Raw genomic sequence first — 7,451 nt, 5'->3', positions numbered from 1 at the left:
GCCTATGTCCAACACCTGTTTGGACACTAAATTCAGTCCTCTGTTGCCTGATGTTAGGACATTTATCCATCAGTTCTTCCTCCATCTTATATCATCATATCCCCCTCCCCACTAAATCATCCAAGATAATTTTTTATCATCAAACATTATTTTTAGGAAGCTATATTTTCTTCAGCTATTTAAAAATGTTAGTTTTCTTAAGTTATTGGTTTGTTCATGGGTGTTAGTTTCATTATTTTGATCTGGGGTGGCCTTGGCCTGCAGTGGCTTGAAGCAGGGCTTCATTCCTGGCCAGAGAATGAGGTCAAGTTATGGCAGTGAAAGCACAAACTCCTAGGAACTGGACCAGTGGCCAGGGAAAAGGCACTGGCCCTTTGGCTTTGCAGAAAAAGAATTCCCACAAAGATGGAAGGTAGTGAAACATGTCTTTGTTAGAAAGGAAAAAAAGAGTACAGCGCATGTGGGTAGACACATAGGCTGGCTCAGAGAGAGTCCCCAAATCACTCCCTTGAGATAATTTGGATTATTTTTGTGGGACATCTCTTCTGGGTTTCCTTTGGCCAATCATTTTGATTTACTGGGTTCAGGGTTCATATTTGATATATCTCAGGATCCTCTTATGTGTGAGCATGCATCTCTTAACCAAGATGGATTCTACTGAAGAGGCCTGAAGGTAGAGCATCACCTAGGATTACGCCTCGTTAAACTCCAAGGAACCTTTCTGTACATATGTAATCAGGGAGGTCTCCTGACTTCAAGAATGAAAAATATGTGATCTCTCATCTTCTATCTGGGTAGGGCCCAGCCTCTTCTCTCAGTCATCCTGCTGCTGATACTTTGGAGCTTTGGTCTACAGGGTTGTTGTTATTATTCAGTCACTCAGTTGTGTCTGACTCTTTGTAACGCTGTGGACTGCAGTACACCAGGCTTCCCTGTCCTTTGCCAGAGTTTGCTCAAACTCATGTCCGTTGAGTCAGAGATGCCATCCAATCATCTCACCTTCTGTTGTCTTCTTCCCCTCCTACATCCAATCTTTCCCAGCATCAGGGTCTTTTACAATGAGTCAGCTCTTTTTATCAGGTGGTCAAAGTATTGGAGTTTCAGCTTCAGCATTAGTCCTTCCAGTGACATTTCAGGGTTGGTTTCCTTTAAGATTGACTCTTTTGATCTTCTTGCTGATCAAGGTAATGAATCTCAAATTGCTTTACCCTGGGAGGACCATTTCCCTCCTGCCTCAATTTTTAAACTTATTATGTATAATTAATAGATAGACATAATCAAATACACACAAGCCAATTTATAACATACTTATCACTTTTATATATAATAATTCATAATTAAATGCTTAAAAGAATAATTTTAAACTTCATTTTCTCAGCAGAACACATTTTCATTGAAAATTACACAAAATATTCAAGTCTCTTATACACACACACACACACACACACACACACACACACACACACACAAGACTTCAAGTTATCTCCAAGCTAGTTCAGAGGTAATAATGACAAGGTTTGTAAGGTGGCAGCTCCTGTGTTGCAGGAGAAGATGAAGAATAAAGGCTGGTAAACTTCTTGGTTAGGGCTTTTGGGTGGCTCAGTGGTGAATAATTCTCTTGTCAATACAGGAGATGTGGGTTGGATCCCTAGGTGGAGAATATACACAGGAGAAGGAAATGGCAGCCCTCTCCAGTATTCTTGCCTGAGAAATTCCATGGACAGAAGAGCCTGGCTGGCTATAGTCCACAGGGTTGAAAAAGAGTCGGAGAGGACATAGTGATGAAGCAACAACTATAGAACTTTTAGATCAAGTGCACTTTTAGATCAAGGGCCTCATTTCTATCAGAAAGGATTCTCTGTGCCTTTCTATTTTCCATTGCAATCTACCTAAAAGCCTCAATTAATTCTAAACACAATTTTAAAAAATAATTTCTTAACGTATTAATGTCACTGAGTAATCTCAGAGTTAAATCCTCTGTTTCTTCTCCTCAATTTACTGAATTTCCCTCCTGATTTATCAATTATAAATGTTCAAATATATGTATGTTGTATGTGTTAGGTGCATGACCATAATTTTGTACTGGCTAGATTTTTAATTACTTTACCAAACTAGTTACTTGGTCTTTGCATCCTTGTGCCTTGAAACTGTTTAAATCAAAGTTTTATTATATTGAACAAAATTATAAGGCTAATCTCCCCACAACTTCATCTCCACTTTCATGGTTTTACTCTTGTCTCATTTTAGTGGAACTATTATTTTTGCCAAATCTATCAGATCTATTGTCTGTGATGGCTTCTGTAATACTTCATATACATACTCATATCTCCTTTCATTTTTCCTGAAATATCACAAGAATTGTAATGCTACATCAAAACAGCATATAGATGACACAAAACGATGACAGGATATTATTTTTTTCTCAACATGAACGCTAACAACATTAAGAACTCTAGCTATATCCTCTCAAGATACTTCTTCATCTCAAAACATTAAAATATGGAGAAAAAATGACCATGCAGCAGATTGTTTGGGGTATCATAATTGAGTATAATTCACTCTTGGCTCAAAGATCCTCTTATTCTTAACGAACAGATGGGTTAGGAGAAATATTGTGCTGCAATATTATTTCAGAAGCACTTTTTTTTTTTTTCAAGTCCAGTGCAATGTAGCTAATGTTATCTTTCCATAAACACTCAGATGCCATTTATTTTGTTGTCTCTTCACCAATACAAATGCATACAAAAACAAAAGGACAGAATATATCAGAATATATTCTTATCTATGTGTTGTTGCTGTTTTGTTTTGTTTTTTTTTTTTTACTCCTATCTTGAATTTTAGGCCTTAAAATTAGGCCTTCTGTAATATTTTCTTGAGTTTTTGCTGTTTTAAACCCGAGAATAATCTGCTTTGTTTTATTTTTCAGTGTTACTCCAAATGTATATTCTTTTTATCCACACTTACAGGATTTTTTTTTTTCTTTTGACAGGAGAAGCAACAATCCAACTAGACAATATTTTTTCAGCAAGAGATCATAAAATGTCTCATTCTAATAAGTCCATAGAGAGAAAAGTATAAACACTACCTCAAAATAATTTTCTAGTAATTTATGGTTGAAAGCTCAGCCTTTTTATTCCCACAAGTTTCTTCTCTGTCTCCAGGCTTTATCTAATATTTAAAGCACAGTGAAGAAAACAGCCCTCTGATCATTTCAGAAGTGATAATCACTTGTAGAAGAACTGATCCCTGAACTCAGGTCTTAACAGGTAAAGAAAAAAAAGCAATCTGTTCATTTTTAAAGGTAAAAATATAATCACGATTTTTTATGTGCTTTCCCCCTTTTACTGCAGCTTTATATATAATATGCTAGTAATTTCAGTGGGAAGGGTACACTTTATGGAGTAGAAGATTTTATTTTATTTTTTTTTATTTTCCCATAATGTTCCTTCTATTACTAACCTCTGATGCTATTAAATCCCACTGTGATATTTTTTCTTGCAATAGAGTCTATGAAAAGTACAATTCTTCAGAAATTTCATTAAGACCAACCCATGAACTGCTTCCTGACTTATTCCTGCATGAATAGGGTTACTCTCATCTTTTCTTCTCATGGCACTCACCCGCCACTATGTCTGAGGAAAGAAATCAGATTTGCAATTTTCTTGGCAGTGAGGAGGAAATTTCTACTTTTCAAGAGCCTGAAATCCTAAGTATTATTTACACAGTCTGAATAAATATAGATTAGCAGCAGATAGGATTTTAAAGTTTTTTATGTCTATGCAGGGTAATGAACACCTTTTTAGATTAAAACAAAACATTAGACTAGGCATGACTGTATTTTCCACAATGAAATCAAGAAGTAAAGGATATTTTTGCTTTTGGAAAAAAAGAAGTACAAAGAATTTCTGTGTGTTGCATTTTTAAAAACCATCTTAACAAAATAGATATAGTACAGATCACTGCTGGTTTTATCATCAAGAGAAAATACACCTCCAACATTAAAATATTGTGCTTCCTTTCTTCTAAACAAACCCCAGTTTTACTATTAATCTTATCTGAAGTCAAAAGCTTTTTAAGTCTGGATCAAGGATATCCAAAGGATCTACTTAGTTGCCTACTTCAAAATGAGAATTATTTTTCACACTTCATTTAGTTACTGTTTGTTTCCTGAGGTTATGTTTCCTGATGTGTTAGTCTGTCAGTCATGTCCAACTCTTTGAGAACCCATGGACTGTAACCCATCAGGTTCCTCTGTCCATGGAATTATCCAGCAAGAATACTGGAGTAGGTAGCTATGGCTACCATTCCCTTCTCCAGGGAATCTTTCTGATGCAGGAATTGGACCAGTTTCTCCTGTATTGAAGGAGGATTCTTTATTGTCTGAGCCACCAGGGAAGCCCTCCTGAGGCTACGGTTTGCAGCTATTCCCAACATCCAACTTTCCCTTTGATATCCCACTACACTAGCTTATGGGCACTCAATCCAGCTCACACAGCCCTTTGTCTCATGACTCATTGAGTAACAGAGGAGCTGTGAGCCCCGGCCCTCTAAGGAGTGTGCTCTCCTCATTTCGCCTTGAAATGACATTTCATGTAGAAGTGATAAACACAATATTTGTTGGTAGACATGTGGGGGAGTGAAAGGAAATTGGGTGTGATTCTAAAATACCAACACAAGGAATCCTTGAGATTGTGCAACTGTTCTGTATCTCAAAAGAAGTGGTGGAAGTCAAATGTATCTGCCCATGAGATAAAGCTGCATAGAACTAAACACACATACACATAAATGTATGAAGACAAGTAAAACTAGGGAAATCTGTACAAGATGGGTGGATCATAACAATGTTCACTTTCTGGTTGTGATATATACAAATTAGGATAAATTGGGTAAAAACTGCAAGGAATCTCTCCGTGTTGTTTCTTAGAAATGCAGGAAAACTTACAACTCTGAAAATGAAAACTTTAACTAATACACTTGACAGAGATGCTTGGTGCACTATTTTGCTAATAAGATACAGAGTATTATCCACAGATTTAGGATAAATACTACAGAGTTACTGTAACTGGTAAGAAGGTTTTTTGGGAAATCATACTATAGATTGCAACCTGAAATTTTGTGAGAATTTAGAGAAAACCACACTTTACTTAGGAGCAGAATATAAAACTATTCTCATTTATAAAATTTGGAAGTTTTGAAATGTAAGGTGAAAGACTAAGAATGTAGTTGCTATCACTAATTAACACAAATAAAAATACTACTATAGCTATTAAAGTTGAAACGACTGCTACAATACCAGTAACAACAAAAATAGTTTCACATCTAGTAAAATCTCCTTTTTCAGAAATACAGGAAAATGGGAGAAATTCTATAGCAAATTGAAAGCTCACACAAATACGTAAAACTTGCCTTAAATAAGGCATTTAAATGTCATTCAACACTTTTTAATTTTTTTTTTTTTTACTATTCTATCATTTTGATTCTAAAATAATGGCATGATTTCATTGTCACTTGTTTCTAGGTTTTAGTTCAGTTCAGTTCAGTCACTAAGTTGTGTCTAACTTTTTCTGTCCCCATGAACTGCAGCACGCCAGGCTTCCCTGTCCTTCACCATCTCCCAGAGTTTGCTCAAACTCATGTCCATTGAGTTGGTGATGTCATCCAACCATCTCATCCTCTGTTGTCCCCTTCTCCTGCCTTCAATCTTTCCCAGCATTAGGGTGTTTTCCAATGAGTTGGCTCTTCACATCAGGTGGCCAAAATATTGGAGCTTCAGCTTCAGCATTAGTCCTTCCAGTGAATATTCTGGATTGATTTCTTTTAAGTTTGACTTGTTTGATATACTTGCTGTCCAAGGGACTCTCAAAAGTCTTCTCCAGCATCACAGTTTAAAACCTTTTAAAAAATGGTCAACATTTGCTATAGTTCCTGGATATTTGAAATTAACTATATTTAAATTGCTTTAGCTTTCCAAACTACCAATAATTTTTAAAAAATTATTTTTAAACTTATTATACATAATTTTATTCTTCACTTAAAACATATAATCATGTGTTAAATTTCTTATTATGACCATAATATCAAACAAATAATGACAAATACTTATATGCTCTTCATTGGGTAACTGTCTCAAAAATGCTTGGATTAAAGTAATGCTACATATTTTTTTAAGTTGAAATTTTCTTATTTACCATTTTGGTAAACATTTTTTTTAATTGTCATTTATAAATTTTGTTTTGCCAAAATTAAAAAAAAAAAAATTAGCACTTTAATTTTAAAATGCCCCCCAAATATTTGGCTAACACATAGATACAAAATAAAGAGTCTGTATATATTCATTAAATTTTAGTTTTGCTAGAATTAAATACTAGTTTGTGGCATGAATACATGAATGCAATTTACATGAATACAACTACAGGGATTCAAAAAGGAAAAGAAAAAAGTGTAATTTTGTACCAAATAGCCCCAATGCATGTCACATAGGCATACAAAATGCAATGGATAAAATGCTTCTGAAGTTAAAAAAAATTCCATGTCTTGCTTATTTAAATGTCAAGATGACCAAATATTTTTTATTTTTTTTTAATTAAACCAATGACTAAGAGGGCTTCCCTTGTGACTCAGCTGGTAAAGAATCCACCTGCAATTTGGGAGACCTGGATTCGATCCCTGGGTTGAGAAGATCTCCTGGAGAAGGGGAAGGCTACCCACTCCAAAATTCTGGCCTGGAGAATTCCATAGACTATATACTCCATAGGGTCACAAAGAGTCGGACATGACTATGCAACCTTCACTCACTTTCACTAATGACTAAGAATCTTAATTTTAATATGACTAGTCTGATATGTACTTAGTATTGGCTGAGTCTTTATTAGTTTGGGATGGCTGCCATAACAAAGTACCACAAACTGGGCAATGCTGCCTAAACATAAATTTATTTTACTCCATTTCTTGAGGCCATAAACCCAAGAACAAGATGTCAAAAGGCCTGGTTTCTTCTGAGTCCTCTCTCTTTGACTTGTGGATGGATTGTGTCTGTCTTCTCTCTGCGTCTTTACATGGTTTCCCCTCAGTATATTTCTCTGTCTGTATTTTCCCTTATTATGAGGAAACCAGTCATATTGGATTGGAGCCCAATTTAGACCTCATTTTTACCCTATTTACCTCTTTAAAATCCTGTATTTCAACCCAGTGACATTCTTTGTTTCTGGAATAGGACTTTTTCACTTGAATTATAGGGAGAGTCAATTGAAAAGTGTCCAACATCATTCTAGTTTGACTTTCCTACAAAACATTTCAACTGGTATTGCATTCATGGCACATCCTCCATCCTCCGTGTTTTTAAGATTCCACTATTCCCATGTTGATCTCCCCATTTATGCTATTATTTCTACGTTTTGATAAACAATTCATTGAAAAGTTGGTGCTCTGGCAAAGTTTTACCTTACAATGTA

This window comes from Cervus canadensis, chromosome 27, assembly GCF_019320065.1.
Source record: "Cervus canadensis isolate Bull #8, Minnesota chromosome 27, ASM1932006v1, whole genome shotgun sequence".
Lineage (NCBI taxonomy): Eukaryota > Metazoa > Chordata > Mammalia > Artiodactyla > Cervidae > Cervus > Cervus canadensis.
The sequence above is the reverse complement of the archived record's forward strand: the minus strand, read 5'-3'. Positions refer to the sequence as shown.